The sequence below is a fragment of the Pelodiscus sinensis genome, unplaced genomic scaffold, assembly GCF_049634645.1.
Source record: "Pelodiscus sinensis isolate JC-2024 unplaced genomic scaffold, ASM4963464v1 ctg36, whole genome shotgun sequence".
Lineage (NCBI taxonomy): Eukaryota > Metazoa > Chordata > Testudines > Trionychidae > Pelodiscus > Pelodiscus sinensis.
Genome location: NW_027465931.1, coordinates 3099992 through 3117689, shown reverse-complemented (window position 1 = coordinate 3117689; position 17698 = coordinate 3099992). Strand labels below are relative to the sequence as shown.

General features: G+C 47.8%; 1 protein-coding gene across 1 annotated transcript in view; it reads right to left on the bottom strand.

The window, feature by feature from the left end:
* The window catches only part of LOC102450345 (autism susceptibility gene 2 protein homolog), a 437768-nt gene that overhangs the window by 267858 nt on the left and 152212 nt on the right, over positions 1-17698 (bottom strand). The window contains exon 2 of the mRNA XM_075916845.1: positions 4508-4553. The gene's annotated coding sequence lies outside the window, so the exon portion shown is untranslated. The remainder of the gene's footprint in view (positions 1-4507; positions 4554-17698) is intronic.

The window sequence follows — 17698 nt, the reverse complement described above, 5'->3', positions numbered from 1 at the left end:
CATCAGACCGGCTGCACTTGCTGCAGGCTGCCGTCTGGGGAGAGGGGGCAATTGGGGGGCTGCAGGAGAGCTTCCACCCCCAGGAGCCTGCAGAGCCAGCCCAGTCCTCCCCATCGGGGGCTCGTACCCCATTCCTCCCTCACCTCCTTCCACTTACCCTTCCCTAGCCCCTCTTCTTGATGTATAAAATAAAGATAATGTGTCTTCCAAAATGGAATCTGTCTTTATTGAACAAAACTGGGGGAGACTGGGAAAAGGGGGTGGGAGAGGGGAAGAGAGAGGCTGGGAGAGGGGAGGGCAACTAAAATGATCAGGGGTTGGGAACAGGTCCCATATGAAGAGAGGCTAAAGAGACTGGGACTTTTCAGCTTAGAAAAGAGGAGACGGAGGGGGGACAGGATAGAGGTCTCTAAAAGCAGGAGTGGGGTGGAGAGGGTGCATACAGAAAAGTTCTTCATTAGTTCCCATAAAGAAGGACTATAGGACACCAAAGGAAAGGAATGGGTAGCAGGCTTCAAACTAGTAACAGAAAGTTGTTCTTCACAAGCAAAGAGTCAACCTGTGGAACTCCTTGCTGCAGGAGGCTGTGAAGGCTACAACTAGAACAGAGTTTAAAGGGAAGTGAGATCAAGTCATGGAGGTTGGGTCCATGGAGTGGTATTAGCCAGGGGGTAGGAGTGGTGTCCCTGCCCAAAGTTTGTGGAAGGCTGGAGAGGGATGGCACGAGACAAATGGCTTCATCACTGTCTTCGGTCCATCCCCTCCAGAGTCCCTAGGGCTGGCCGCTGTCGGCAGACAAGCTACTGGGCTAGATGGACCTTTGGTCTGACCCAGTACGGCCATTGTAAGCTCAGGGCTCAGGGTCGGGGGTCTCACTGGACCCCTTTAATTCTCTTGCACACTTGCTCCTGGGTGGCCAGGCTGGCAGCTCTCCTGCCCTAGACGGCCACTTTCCTGTGCCTAGTGCGGAGATCGTGGACGAGGTGGCCACCAGGGAAAGCTGGGGAGAGCTAGCCTCCCACTAGTTTGAATTAAGGGGCTACACACCCCTTAATTCGAACTAGCTAGTTCGAACTAGGCTTAATCCTCGTGGCATGAGGTTTTCCTAGTTCGAACTAAGCGCTCCGTTAGTTCGAATTAAATTCGAACTAACGGAGCGCTAGTGTAGCGCCTATGAAAGTTAGTTCGAACTAACGTCGGTTAGTTCGAACTAACTTTGTAGTGTAGACATACCCTCAAAGAATTAGAAGGCCAGTATTGAAGAATAGGATAGCTTTGACCACCCAGCCCTTATGGTGGTGAGTCCCCATCTCCCCCGTGCCTACCCATGGGAGTGGGGAAGTAGAGAATCCATGAGGACCCAAAGGCCCACCTGGACAGGGCATAGTATAACCATTTGTTTTTGGCCCCTCTGGGGATTCCTCACTCAGATCAGAATGGTAACCTCCCTGCCTGTACCAAAGCAGGAGCATATAGATAGAGTTGAGAGCATTGCTTATTCTGAAGGTGTGGGAGCCTCCCTATACCCAGGGATTGTTGCACCCACTTTGATAAGGAAATTTTATGTACCTGCCCATTTAACTTCATGACGAATCTGCCTAGGTTTGATGTGGTTGTCTCAGAGAAACAAAAACATCGAGCTGGTCCAAATGAACGGTACCTACTGGTGTTTGACTACCCAGACAGATCACTCCACCCTGCCCCTCTACATATCTGTCTGTGTGCATAACAGCCCCTCGCCGGATGATCCTGACCGTTGACGGAATGTGGCTCTATCGCACTTCGGCAGGGATGGGTAACCTAACATGAGATCCTGAGTGGCACGGCGGAAGTAAGTACCTAGAGGAGGGTTTACTGGCCCTGCAGGCAAAGATCGAGGAGTTGATGGCCAAAGCCCAAAGATATATCGGGGCTGGCCGTCTGAGGTGTACACAGATAGGGAAACACCGTGGACCATGCCAAACACCTACCTCTGCAGCACTCGACCAGGCAGTAGAGGTCAAGTCTATTATCATGGGCAGCACCAGTAAGGCGATGAAATATCTTGGGGATGGATTTGAATAGTGTTTGCCAAATTATGTGGGGAGTTTTGATTATAACATTTATAATAATGCTGGTGCTTTACTGGTACTTCCAGGGTAAATTAAAACCCCTTAAATTGTTGTATTTAACCTGGTGGGTTAAAGAACCCCAAAGTCAAGAGAAAGGAAGTATAGGAGTATATTGAGGCTGTCCGTGGTATCTTGCTGTGAACTGACAAACTCAAATCTGAAAGTATTAGGCCAGCCCTGGGAAGCATACAGTACAGCAGTTACTGTGACCCTGGTTCCCCTGGCAACCACATTCCAAAGGGCCTCACTTTGATAAGGCTGGTACCAAACAACCAAACAACCGCATGGGATTGTTTTTATGGTTTGCTTTATTCCTAGGAAATAACCTTGGTTCCAAAGGAGCTAGCTGGCTTTTAGCTCAGAGAATAGAGACTCTTATGGCCATCAGTGAAAGACCGCTCTAGAAAGACCTTTACCAAGTTTTGCTAACCACCAACACTGCTGTGAAGTGCCAAGAACTGACTGTTGGCCAATGCTTCTCACTGCAAAAAGATCCCTCCATCTCGAAATGATCCTACCCCGACTGCTGACCTCTCTCTCCTTCTGGTCCTGCTTTCCCACCTGCTGGACACCAGAAGAACCAAAATATTACAGGGTGATGTGCTGGAAACCTCTCCCCTGCATGATGCTGAACCACGACTGTTTCAAGGAAAAAAAGAGGAAAAGTCCGCTCCTCTGACACCGCCAAAGCCCAAAGATTTCTGACTACAAAAGGACGTTAAGAACTGACCTTGGTGAAAGAAGCGAAGTATTGTATATTGCCAAGGAGAAACTTGTGGGAGTGGTTTGGGTTTCTCCCTTTGATCTGGACTCTGCTTATGGACAGGTACCATCAGCATGTACCTGCCCTCCCCGATTGGTTTTAGATGCAATTAACCCTTAAGTTCCAAATACCCTTTAATTGGATTACCTTAGTACCCGACCGATTCCAAAATCTGCATTCACCAGAGGTCCAAAGAAATCTCTGAATATCCATTTAATCCATAGCACATTTTCTCTGGTGTACTAATTATGATATGTTGTGTTATGTTACTAAAATTATAGAACAGCCCCATCATAGAATTATATTGGGGATATTAATGATTATATTGCTTTTGCTTATTAAAGGTTTCATATTTGATTGTTGTTGTAAAAGATGTAGTAATAGAAATAGCTTTAATGTTTGTACTAATTATGTAATGTTTAATGAAAATAAAGGTTTAGATAGTTGTGCTGTAAGCACAAAAGAGGGGATTGTGGAGGCAGGAAAAGGGAATAAGGGAATTTGTGAGCAGCCATCTTGGTCTTGTTAACAAGAGAGCAAGAGTCAGGCTAAGTCTGTGGCCTGACAACGCGAGATCTGTAATTAGACGCTGCCTTTGCCTCTCGCCTCCATACGGAGATAAGGGTAGAACGCTGACTCTGGTAGGGACCTTGAGATAAGGAGCATCTGGGTGGAACTAAATAACTGTTAGCCATTGGTGTTTGTAATGGGAAGGAGACTAATTGTTGTTGTTATTATATCTAATGGACAGTATATAAACTGCTTCATAATTGCTTGTAGTCGAAGATCTGCCTCGGGGGGGGGCTTCCCCCCCCCCCCCCCGTCTGAACCAGTTTTTCCCTTGCTGCAGCTCGTAATAAAACTGCCTCTGGCTACTTGTTGCTTACAAACGCAGAGTGAGGACAATGTTTTCTTCCACAATAGAGTTTGAAGTGTCAGTCCTTGAAGATCACCTTCTCTCTGCTCATGGGGCATCACAAAGGCCTCATCATTTAACAGTGACTTTATACCAGAGTTTTCTCTCTCACATATGTAAATTAATCACATAGCAGGCCTTGTAACTTTGCCCAGCATCAGAATTTAGTGCCATTAAAGATTTTCCACAGAGGTCTACCAATGCTACTCAACCTGACCTTGCAACACAGCTACCATGCTATGCCATGCCAATTCTAAGGTAGTCTTGTTTTAATTAAAAAAACAAAACAACCACTTTTATGAACAATTACCGGTTGATCTTTTGTGTCCTTAAAATTAAGTGCCTGGCTGCAGACACATTACTAGAGAGAGAGTACAGGTTCATTGTTCTCCATGAAGAGTGCTCTTGTTCGATTTCCAGCTCCTTGGGGAAAGGAAGTTGGGGGTTTTGCCCTCAGGGAAGAGATTCCAAGTGATTTCTTTCCTGTAAAAAGGGGGTACAATTTGGACACTTGGTGGTGGCAATACCGAATGGATTTCAGGGGAAACAAATCAGCAAAACATTTTGTTTTGTCTCTGGGAACTGCAGAGACAGGATCCGACAATGGTTTTATTTTACTAGCCAGCCCCATTACCTACACTCGAAGTGCCAGGTTGGGGAATTCAGCCGTGACACACAGTAAGATAAAAAAGGAAAGTGTTCCTCCAAAGCACCTACCTTTATTTACTGCAGGGGAAAACAGCTTCTCAGAGCCTAAGGAACCCTGAAAACAAAACAAACAGAGTTACTGATTCTAAAAATAGAATGCAGGAGTCTCTACTAAAATACACAATCCTTACAAAATGAACTTTAAAACCAAAAAATGGTCTGGTAGCACTTTAAAGACTAACAAAACATGTCGATGGGATCATGAGCGTTCATGGGCACAGCCCACTTCTTCAGATGATCGGAGTGTTGGATGTCCAGAACCAACATCATAAATGCCATTACACATTGCACCTGGAGGGGGCAATGTTGCGCCATTTAAGAATAAGCAGTAGTCAAGCATAGAACCATAGAGCTAGAAGAGACCTCAAGAGGTCATCGAGTCCAGCCCCCTGCCCAAAGCAGAATCAATCCCAACTCAATCAACCCAGCCAGGGCTTTGTCAAGCTGAGACTTAAACACCTCTAGGGATGGAGATTCCACCACATCCCTAGGGAACCCATTCCAGTGCTTCACCACCTGCCTAAGGAAATAGATTTTCCTAATATCCAACCTAGACCTCCCCCACTGTAACTTGAGACCATTGCTCCTTGTTCTGCCACCTGTCACTACTGAGAACAGCCTCTCTCCATCTGCTTTAGAACCTCCCTTCAGGAAGCTGTAGGCTGCTATCAAATCCCCCCTCACTCTTCTCTTCTGCAGACTAAACAAACCCAAGTCCCTCAGCCTCTCCTCATAGGTCATGTGCTCCAGCCCCTAATCATTTTGGTTGCCCTCCGCTGGACCCTCTCCAATGCGTCCACATCCTTTCTATAGTGGGGGGCCCAGAACTGGACACAATAATCCAGATGTGGCCTCACCAGAGCCAAATAAAGGGGAATAATGACATCTCTGGATCTGCTGGCAATGCTCCTCCTAATGCAACCTAATATGCCATTAGCCTTCTTGGCTACAAGGACACACTGTTGACTCATATCCAGGTTCTCATCCACTGTAACCCCCAGGTCCTTTTCTGCAGAACTGCTACTTAGCCAGTCGGTCCCCAGCCTGTAACAATGCTTGGGATTCTTCCGTCCCAAGGGCAGGACTCTGCACTTGTCCTTGTTGAACCTCATCAGATTTCTTTTGCCCCAATCCTCTAATCTGTCTAGGTCACTCTGGACCCTCTCCCTGCCCTCCAGCGTGTCTACCTCTCCCCCTAGTTTAGTGCCATCTTCAAACTTGCTGAGGGTGCAACCCATCCCCTCACCCAGGTCATTAATAAAGATGTTGAATAAAACTGGTCCTAGAACAGATCCTTGGGGCACTCCGCTAGAAACCGACTGCCATCCTGACATCAAGCTGTTGATCACTACTTGTGGGGCCCAATAGTCTAGCCAGCTTTCTATCCATCTTACAGTCCATTTATCCAATCCATACTCCCTTAAATTGCTGGCAAGAATATTGTGGGAGACCGTATCAAAAGCTTTGCTAAAGTCAAGGTATATCACAACCACCGACTTTCCCATATCCACAGAGCCAGTTACCTCATCATAGAAGCTAATCAGATTGGTCAGGCACGACTTGCCCTTTGTGAATCCATGTTGACTATTCCTGATCACTTTCCTGTTCTTACTCAAGAACATCCTCCTGTCTCTTACTTCGGCTCCCATGCTATTTTATTCATGATTCTTCATATGAAAATACAAATGAAATGGCTATCAAGCTGAAGTAGCAACGTTGAAAATAAGCCTCCTCTCCTACTGAATACACAAATGTAGTTGTGTAGTGACAGTGAAAGCTGTCTTAAAACTTCTTAAAACTGAAATACCCACCCAGTCAAGTGAAAAACAGATTGACAGAGCCAGACTAGTACCCAGACATCAGCTTCTTCAAGACAGGCCACGAAAAGAAAACAACAGGACAGCATTTGTCATCACCTACAGCCCCCAACTTAAACCCCTCTAGCACATTATCAACAATCTACAACCTATCCTGGAAAATGACCCCCCACTCTCACAGGCCTTGGGGGACAGGCCAATCCTCACCTACAGACAACCCCCTAACCTCAAACAGATTCTTTCCAGTAACCACACAGCAGACCCCCATCATACTCATCCAGGAACCCACCCCTGCAATCAGCCCCAGTGCCAACTCTGCCCACACATCTACACAGGCGATATCATCACAGGACCCAACCACATCAGCCACCAAATCAGAGGCTTGTACAACTGCACATCCACTAATGCAGGGGTCTCCAACCTTTTTAAGCATGAGATCACTTTTTGAATTTAAGTGCAATCTAGGATCTACCTCAAACCCAAACACCCTTGCTCCGCCTCCTTTGTGCCCCTTCTCCGAGGCCCTGCCCCCTGCTCACTCCGTCCTCCCTCCCTTCCCCATTCTCTCTCCCTTTCACCAGGCAAGGGCAGAGGGTTGAGGTGCAGGCTCTGGTCTTGAGATAAGGGATTTGGAGTGTGAGAGGGGCTCTGAGCTGAGCCTGGGGCAGGAGGTTGGGGTGTAGGAGGGGGTTCAGGGTACAGGCTCTGTAAGGGCATTTGGGTCCAGGGGGCTCAGAGCTATGACAGGGGCTTGGGCTTCAGGAGGGGCTTCATGACTGGGGCAGGGGTTTGGAGCTGGCTCAAGCTGGACACTGCTTACCACAGGTGGCTCCTATGTGGTGGTGCAGTGGGGCTAAGGCAGGTTCAATTAAGCCTTTAATTGAAGGCTTACAAAATTTGGCCAGTCCTGCCCCAACACTACAGGGTATGCCAGGCTTGGGGCTACCACCACCTGGCAGTGCTCTCTTCAAGGTCCGGTGGCTAACGACACCTCCATTGTAGGGTACGCCCTCATGTCCCCATGGATGCATTGTAGCTGCACCATCCTGCCCCACTGGTCTGGCCAGGCCACCAGTCCTTCCTGAATCAGGGTCTGGCTACACCCCGAGTCTACCAGCACCATTGTATGCCCCCCATTCACCCTGACGGGGACCACTATTTTGGCAGGATCCCTTTTCCTGGCCTGCGGCCCCGCGACCAACACTCTCCCATAACTACAATCCATAAATGGGCATTCCCTCTTGAAATAGCCATCTTGGACGCACTCGCAACAGCGGGCCCAGTTTTGCCCGACCGGAGCAGGTGATGGGGGGGGGTCCGTTGTCTTCACATCTGGCTTGCCTCCCCTGGAGCCATGGCATCCCCTCCCGACTCCTTCACTAGGCCTGCTGGGGGTGGTCAAAGTAAGCACAGGCGTGGCAAGGGCATCTTCTCACGCGTCCCCTGGGACCTCTGCTCCTTCCCCTTGCTGGTTGCTCTGGGACCACATGGCTCCTTTCCCGCCCATGGGGTTTCCTTGGCCACCTCATAGTCCTTCATCAAGGTGACTGCCACAGCCAGGGTCTTGGGGCGGTGGCGTTGCACCCATTCCTTCCTTCTGCGGGGCAGAACCTGCACAAACTGTTCTAGTGCCACCAGTTCTGCCACCTGGGCTGCCAATCCCTGCCCTGGTTCCAGCCACTGCCAGCAATTGTCCCAAACCTGCTGGGCCACCACCCGCGGCCTCTCTCCTGGCATATATTGTTCTTGCCACAATTGCTGGCGCTACGTCTCTGGGCTCACCACAGCTTGATTGAGTATAGTGGCCTTCACTCGGGGGTACTCTCATGCTTCCCAGGGGTCCATCATGCCCTTGGGTTGCTTTTGTCCTTGGGGTGCTTCTTCTAGCCTTCCTCCTCCTTGCCCCTTATTGCGGGGGGGGGGGGGGGGGGGGGGAAATGGCTTCAAAGTACCCACATGCTCCACCAGTGTCATGGGGCACTGGCCCCGCACCCCTTGAGGGGGGTCAATATGGCCATCCCGGGGTCACAGGCCCCACGGCCGAGTCTAACTCCCCCCGGTCTGGGGGTCAATATGGCCCAGTGCTCAAGTCTCTAGCTCCCCCCCTGGTCTGGGGGAGTCAATATGGCCCAGTGGCCAAATCTTTAATGCCCTTTATCAGGGCATAAGGGTATGGGGTTAGGGGGGCCCAGGCTCAGGGCCCTATCAGTGGTTGGCGGTTCCCACCACTGGCTCAGCGGGGAGTTCCCCCCAAAATGTGCCGAGTCCGCTGGGGCTGCTTCCTACCCCGCTCCCCTGACTGGCACAGTCCCCACCTGCGTGGGTGGATGCTGGTGCAGCAGCTGCAGTGGCTGGCCTGATGTCGGCATCTGGTGTGGAGGCTGCAGCTGATTTGGCGGCATCTGGCGCGGTGGCCAGCTGCAGTTGGTGTGGCGACTGATGTTGGCGCAGTGGTTGTGGCTGCAGCTCCGGCTGGGGCAGCGGTTTAGACTCCGACAGCAAGGGCAGCTGCTTCTGTGCTCCAGCAAGAGCTCTTTCCCCTCCAGAGGTCAGCCCCAACTGAGCTGCTCCTCTGGCCTTTATACCGGGCCTGCAGTTGGAGCATGCCCGGCAGGGCCGTGGGGGAGGGGCCTTCTCAGCCCAGTAGGCCTGGTTAGCCTCCCCTCAGTCAGTGCGGGGCTGGGACACCCTGTCTAAAAAATGTAGCAGCGCCACACAAATCATAGCGTACTTATCATGCAAGCCTCCCAGGGCACCTTAAAATGAAATCAGTAAAATCCAAAAGGAAAATCAACTTAGTTCAGTCTTGAGTTGAATTAATTATTTTTGAAAACAATGTTGGATTTGTTTTTTAAAATATATTTAGCTTCTACTGCTTTGTTCTCTCTGAATCACATTTGTTCAGTTTGATGCAAACTTGCAGAAGATATTCATAATCATCCCACTGAGACTAGTAACATATTGATAACTCTCACTTGCCCCAAATTAGCTTGTCATTGTCGGTGGACCATTTATTGACCAGAAAATGATGAGCTAGTGACAAATGATAATTTCTTTATACTGAAATAGTTGTGTTTTGATAGCTGAAAAAAAGTAATGAAATTAACCAATAAAAGCTTTATTTACCATGAAGGGATTTTTAAATGTCTTTCATTATCATCATGGCTGCAACACAATGACCCTGATTATCATGAAGCTGTTTACAAGGTTTAGGTTGATTGGATTTCTTAACTACTTTCCAGGGCTGTGAGGAGCACATGTTTGCAAAGAGACAGGCTTCCTATGGAAGGAAGTTGGTTTGTTTCATAGCTAGTTCAGTGCATAGCAGTTATGTTTGCAATTTGGTATGATATATGTAACACCTCTATTTGTGCAGATGCATATAACTGTAGCCTTCACTGGAAAAACTTAAAAACTTAAAAAACAACTAATAGTCTTGCAGCACCTTACAGACTAACAAAACATGTAGATGGGATCATGAGCTTTTGTGGGCACAGCCACTTCTTCAGATGAGTGGAGCTATTAAAGCTCCAGTTTCTAAATAAATAGGGGATGGGGGGGGGGGGGGGGAGAGAAAGGGAAAAAAGGGGAGAAAGAAATAGTCAATTAGAGAAGGTGCAAATTGTTCTTAAGTACCCATTTTTTTATGTCATTAGGATATGGAATATAGCAGGCCATCCGGCCAATGTCTTTATCCATACCTCTGTTATAGGAATCAAACCTGTAAATGAAGTTGAGCTCTAAGGCTTCCCTATGGAGCTGACCTGAGACAATACAGTGACTTGGAGATCCATTAATGAATGCCCGGGCAAGTTAAAATGCTCCCCAACAGGTTTTTGTGTGTTGCCTTTTCGGATATCTGATTTGTGTCCATTAATTCTTTCCCATAGAGACGGTGCAGTTTGTCTAATATACATGACAGAGGGGCATTGCTGGCATAGATCACATTAGTGCAGTGGTCACTCATCAACCAGTAGATCAGGATCTACTGGTAGATCTTGGAGCCTCTGGCAGGTGATCCTGACTGGTTGGGCCAAGAGGCTATCAAGTGCTGGTACTTTGGCTGTCCCTCCCCACCACTGCTGCGCACCTCCTACCCTTTGCCTTGGAGCGCTGCCCCCCCCCCCCACCCAGGAGCCTCCTGCTGGCTGCACAGAGCAGGGAAGGGAAAGGAGGGGGCGCTGATATCAGGGTGTCCCCTCCCACCCTGTATTCTGTCTCCACAGAATGGAGGGGGGGGGCACAACAGGGCTTGGGATGGAGTTTGCTGGCTGCCATTGGGAGTGGAGCAGGGCCAGGGTAGGGGTTCATCATGATGCCATGGCATGCTTACATGAAGGGGAAAGGAGTCCAGGAGAGCTGGCAGTATTTTAAAGAAGCCTTATTGAAGGCTTACAAGAATATTGTGGTGATAATAAAAGTTCTCTTTTCTTTTTATTAACCTGGTATTGGTTAATTTTTTTGTGTCCTGGTTTTACATTTGGGGGCTGAGATTTCCCAAGTACTGTAGTCTCTCCCTGGTTTCTTTATTATTACTTGGGTGGTGGCAGTGGATCTTTTATCCCCAAAATCTAGGGTTTTTTTTTTAAAGATGGGGGGGGGGGGGAAGCTTCACACCAAAGCCTGGAGAGATAAGGTTTTGGGGTACTTTTGCAGGCCCCCACTTCTGCATTTATCGTGCCAGAGTGGGGAAGGAGCCTTGACAGATGCCTACCTCATGCCCCATGTAGATGAACTGCTGGAACAGATAGGGCAGGCTAAATTAATCTCCACACTCAATCTCACAAAGGGGTATTGGCAGATCCCACTGACCCCCTCAACATGGGCAAAGACGGCGTTCCCTACCCCCTTCGGGCTGTATCAGTTCATCATGATGCCATTTGGGCTGCATGGAGCCACAGCTACCTTCCAGAGACTGATGAACCAAGTGCTCCACCCGCATAATGAGTATGCCGCAGCATACACTGATGACATTATCGTGTACAGTGCGAGTTGGACCGACCATGTGTACCACCTCAGTCAGGTATTGCGGGCCCTGGGGGAAGCGAACTTTTGACAGCCAACCCGGCAAAATGCCACCTCGGCCTGCAGGAGGTGACCTACCTAGGATACACAGTAGGCCAAGGAAAGTTGTGGCCCTTGGTAGATAAGGTGTGGGCTCTCAGGGACTACCCTACCCCAGTTACGGAGAGACAGGTACGGCAGTTTTTGGGCTGGTGGGGTATTATAGACGGTTTGTCCGTAACTTTGCCACACTAGTGGACCCTTTAACAGACTTGACAAAAAGCCAGCGATCCCGGAAGGTGGACTGGACAGTGGAGTGCGAAACAGGGTTCCGAGCTCTGCGAGACCACCTAATCCAGGAGCTGGTCCTCAGGCAACCAGACATCTTGGAGTCATTCATTCTACAAACCGATGCTTCTGAGGTAGGTTTGGGGGCTGTTCTGTCCCAGGAGATAGGAGGGGAGGAACACCCCATCCTCTAATTCACAAATTGTTCCCCAGGGAAACAAAGTACTCAACTATAGAGCCTGAAGTGCTGGCGGTGAAATGGGCTATTCAGGCCCTCCAATACTACCTCCTAGGGACCCCCTTTTTGTTAGTAACAGACCATGCCCTGCTAAAATGGCTACACAGCCTGAAGGACTAGAACGCCCAGATTATGCGGTGGTACTTATCGTTACAGCCTTATTCATTCTGGGTAGCACACCGGCCAGGGAAAGCGCATGCAAATGCCGATTTCTTTTCCTGCATTGAGGACAGGGAAGAGAAGCCCCCCCAGGGTCAGGCTAACCAGGCCTACTGGGCTGAGAAGGCCCCTCCCCCATGGCCCTGCTGGGCATGCTCCAACTGTAGGCCCGGTATAAAGGCCAGAGGAGCAGCTCAGTTGGGGCTGACCTCTGGAGGGGAAGGAGCTCCTGCTGGAGCACAGGAGCAGCCACCTTTGCTGTCGGAGTCCGAACCGCCGCCCCAGCCAGAGCTGCAGCCACAACCACCGCGCTGACATCAGCCGCCACGCCAACCATGGCCAGCCGCCGCTCCAGACGCCGCCACACTGGCTGCAGCCACTGCACCAGATGCCGACAGCATGCCAGCGACCACAGCCGCTGCACCAGCATTCGCCCATGCAGGTGGGGACTGTGCCAGTCATGGGAGTGGGGTAGGAAACAGCCCAGGGCAGGGAGCAGGAGGAGCCCTGACAAGGGGCATTAGAGACTCGGCCACTGGGCCATATTGACCCCCAGACCAGGGGGAGCTAGAGACTCGGCTGCAGGGCCTGCGACCCCGGGACAGCCATATTGACCCCCCCCCCCCCAAGGGGCGTGAGGCTGGCAACCCCGTGACACAGGGATTCAGAAAGAGACAGTAACAATGCAAGAAGATTTTCAGCGGATATAATAAGAAGGAAGGAAGAGTAATCTCTACCAGTATTATTTCTAAGGAACCCAAAGTCACAGTCTGCAGTGATCATATTGAATGTTATATATGCTATAAAAAGAGAAAGGGAAGACAACAGAATAGAATACCTAGGTTGAGCCTGCCTCACTTCAGCTTTGCTGTGTATGGTTATTGCACTACCCTCTATTAAAATGATCATAAAACCTTTGAGAGATGATGGGCCAAATTCTGCCTTGTATTACCATTGCTGCATCGGTAAAGCTGAGGGCAGACTTTATTCCTTGACTTTGGCTAATTATTTACTGCTACAAAATAATGAAATGGCAGTAGTGTATAAAATAGTATAGAGTCAAATCTGAATTTATTATTATTCTATGATTCCATAGAATCCTAGGGCTGGAAGAAACCTCAGGAGGTCATTGAGTCCAGCCCCCATCCCAAAGCAGGACCAACCCCAAGTACATCAACCCAGCCAGGGCTTTGTCAAGCTGAGACTTAAACACCTCTAGGGATGGAGATTCCACCACATCCCTAGGGAACCCATTCCAGTGCTTCACCACCTGCCTAAGGAAATAGATTTTCCTAATATCCAACCTGGACCTCCCCCACTGCAACTTGAGACCATTGCTCCTTGTTCTGCCATCTGTCACTACTGAGAACAGCCTCTCTCCATCCTCTTTGGAACCTCCCTTCAGGAAGTTGAAGGCTGCTATCAAATCCCCCCTCACTCTTCGCTTCTGCAGACTAAACAGACCCAAGTCCCTCAGCCTCTCCTCATAAGTCATATGCTCCAGCTCCCTAATCATTTTGGTCACCCTCCGCTGGACCCTCTGCAATGTGTCCACATCCTTTCTGTAGTGGGGGGCCCAGAACTGGACACAATACTCCAGATGTGCCCTTACCAGAGCTGAAGAAAGGGGAATAATCACTTCTCTAGATTTGCTGGAAATGCTCCTCCTAATGCAACCTAATATGCCATTAGACCTCTTGGCTACAAGGGCACAGTGTTGACTCATATCCAGCTTCTCATCCACTGTAACCCCCAGGTCCTTTTCTGCAGAACTGCTACTTAGCCAGTCAGTCCCCAGCCTGTAACAATGCTTGGGATTCTTCCGTCCCAAGTGCAGGACTCTACACTTGTCCTTGTTGAACCTCATCAGATTTCTTTTGGCCCAATCCTCCAATTTGTCTAGGTCACGCTGGACCCTATCCTTCCCCTCCAGCATATTTACCTCTCCCCCTAGCTTAGTATCATCCACAAACTTGCTGAGGGTGCAATCCATCCCCTCATCCAGGTCATTAATAAAGGTGTTGAACAAAACTGGCTCTAGAACTGATCCTTGGGGCACTCCGCTAGAAACTGACCGCCATCCTGACATCGAGCCGTTGATCACTACCCATTGGGACTGACAATCTAGCCAGCTTTCCATCCACCTTATAGTCCATTTATCCAATCCATACTTCCTTAACTTGCTGGCAAGAATATTGTGGGAGACTGTATCAAAAGCTTTTCTGAAGTCAAGGTGTATCTCATCCACTGACTTCCCCATGTCTACAGAGCTAGTTATCTCATCATAGAAGCTAATCAGATTGGTCAGGCACGACTTGCCCTTCCTGAATCCATGTTGACTATTCTTGATCACTTCCCCTCTTCCAAGTGCTTCAAAATGGATTCCTTGGGGATCCCCTCCATGATTGTTATCCATTAGTAAGACCTTCTTCCATATATTATGTCAAACAAAGTCCTCCACTATCATAAACAGGAATGTATCTGAACCAAACCCCTGGGTCTATGCACTAGGATGTTTGAAATTTGGGCTGAATATTGCAGCTCAGACACCTCTCCTAAAATCAACTAACATAAATGTAAGAGTTGGCCTCAACACACTTCATACATTTTTGGGCACATAATGTGAGCTGGAGGTGGCTAAATAATATTACTGCACTTTACAAACAGGGAAACTGGCAAAAAGAAGCCAAAGACGGCCAGGCAGTGCCAGAGCTAAGAATCTTGAAGCTCAATTCCCTGCTTGAGTCATAAGAATGGGACCTTTCCACATAATTCATCAAAGAGGATGATATGAATTCACATTGTTTCCAGAAAACATCAAATCATCAGCTAAAGAACTCATCAATATGTCAGAATTTAAGAGAAACAAGATGTTTTAGGGTTAAAGAGTAAGTAAAAGACCACTGGATTAAGACAGGGAGAATGGCAGAGTGAGCATTTACAGAAGAGGGATTTCAGCACCACAGCCACATTTCATAGACATAAACCTTCATACTTAGTGGCTGCATCTAGACTGGCATGATTTTGCACAAATACTTTTAATGGAAAAGTTTTTCCGTTAAAAGTATTTGCACAAGAGAGCGTCTACACTGGCATGGATGCTTTTGCGCAAAGCACATCTTTGGCCATACATTTCCACCAGAAACATTGTTTAGCAGTAGCCTAGGGTTTCTGAAACACAGCTGTGAAATGCAAACACTGTAGTAATAAGCAGTGTTCCCTCTAACATTTTCCATCCTTGGGCGGGTTGAAATTTTTATGTGCACCGCCAGTTAACAAAAAAAAAAAAAGCCTAGATATAAATATATATTTTAAACAGCTCGGAGGTATGGAAGACAAAACTTTAAAAACAAGGGATAATTAACAAGGAGCAATGCTTATGATTTTTATTTAATATCAAATAAAAAGAAAATTAACACTACCCTGGGACTACATGTATTTTATCATCCTTTCTAACAACTCAAGCTAGTAAACACACCACAATGTGTATTATCCATACATAGCTCAGCTTTAAGATGTTAAAGCAATCTATGAGTCAACTGGAAACAGTCATGCTCTCCTTGTAAATATTAATACAATGTTTACTGACACTGGTAAGGAGAGAAAAAGGCAAGCACCCAGGCTTATAAAGTTTCTCTGGGAGTGTCAACGCTTAATTTGATTAATAGTGCACAAACATAGAACAGTAAAAATAAGTAATAAAGCAACACAGAAAGCAGATAAAGCCACAAAAGTGAAAACAGGAAGAGAAGTAAAACATCAGGTGGTTGGTGATGGGTATTTTAAATGAATGTTTAGGATCACTGCAAGTCAATCAGAGAGCTGTAAACACAGACACAAGTTATCCTTGCTTAAAACTTTCACATTGTGTGTGTCACCAACTCAAAGGCTACGTGTACACTGCCCAGTCTTGCACAAGAACATATGCAAATGAGGCGTGGCAATGAATATCGTTGTGTCTCATTTGCATACTTAATGAGCTGCCATTTTGCGCAAGGGGCTTTTGCACAAGAAGGAGCAGTCTACGCTTATTTTCAGGCAGAACGGCTCTTGCGCAAAAGCCCCTTGTGCAAAATGGCAGCTCATTAAGTATGCAAATGAGGCGAGGCAATATTCATTGCCGTGCCTCATTTGCATATGTTCTTGAGCAAGACTGGGCAGTGTAGACGTAGCCAAAGAGTAGAAGCTCCAAAGCAGCACTTTAACACATGGCTTCAACTTTTTTAGACAGATCTGTTTTTTAAGAGCTTGCAAATACAGTCTTCAACCTACAACACACCTAGCATCACGCCTAGGACGCCCATTGACTCATAAGAGCCAGAACTATACCATATAGAAAAGATCTGGCCTTAACGTCGCTCCCCAAACAAATTCTAAAATGTAATGGAAATCACTTGCCTGGAATCCAACTCTAATTCAAACACCAAACAAACAAACAGGTTCCATAGCAAAGTTCTTCCAGTTTTAACAATTTACCATGTATTAATTAGTAACACTGGATATTTAAAAAAAAAAAAAGATCAGAGTCTTCAGATAGCTACAACACTCCAAAAATCTGTTGAAATAAGGGATAAGGAATCTTTCGGAAAAGGCTTTATTTTCCGCAAGATCAGTGTCTAGACTGGCACTTTTTTCCGGCAAAGCTCCATGCTGTTTTTATGCTAATGAAGCGGCAGCCATTTTTATGCTAATGAAGTGCGGGAGATTTAAATCCCCGCTTCATTAGCAATTGCGATACGCCTAATTTACATCCCTTTTACGAAAAAGGGATGTAGTCTAGACGTAGCCCTTGATTCCATCTATTTGCATTACTTTAAAGATGTGCCTCTTACTGAACCCAAACTTCACTTGGTGTGCTATTTGAAAAACCAAATTCCAGTAGGTGGCTGCCTGCCAGCAACGGTGACTTTTGATGATTGCTGTGTAACTGCAGAGTTCTACATTGTCCACAAAGGCACTCCTATCCTTGGCAGAGATTTATTGGCTGCTTTAAACCTCAGGGTAGTTAATGGACGAATTGATCTTCCTCAGCAAAGCACTCTTGCAGTACACACACCAGTTTCAGCTGGGACCCAAGACCTGGTTGAGGAGAAACTTGGCTGTGCTTATGGGTTTGTGCACAAAGTTAAAATGCGACATAATGTGATGCCTGTATGACAGAAGTTACGGTGCTTACCATTTTCAGTCAGGGAAGCTGTTTCAGAGGAACTTAAAAAACTTGTACAAAAGGACATTATTGAAGAGGTTGACTCCTCGGAATGGGTTTCACCTATAGTGGTGACACAGAAGAAGAATGGAGGCATTTGCCTTTGTGTGGACTTAAGGGAGCCAAATAAAGCTATTGTGACTGACAGCCACCCACTGCCTCACATTGAAGAAGTATTTGCAGAACTCCATGGAGCAAAGATGTTTTCTACTCTTGATTTGCAGAGCACGTACCACCAGGTTACGTTGCATGAAGATAGCAGACACCTCACAGCATTTATTACACGAGGGACTATTTTGTTTTAAACGGGTTTGTACTAGAGCGTCCGTGCCCGTCGGGCCCCGGGGTCTTCAGGACACTCCCCGTGTGGGCACGGCGCCCCACAATACCTAGACGTCCCGCCTTACGGCGGGGGATTCGGGCTCCCGGTCGCGTACTTTGTCGTCACGCGGCCGGCCAGCTGGCAATGCACTTCCCCCACTACTGAG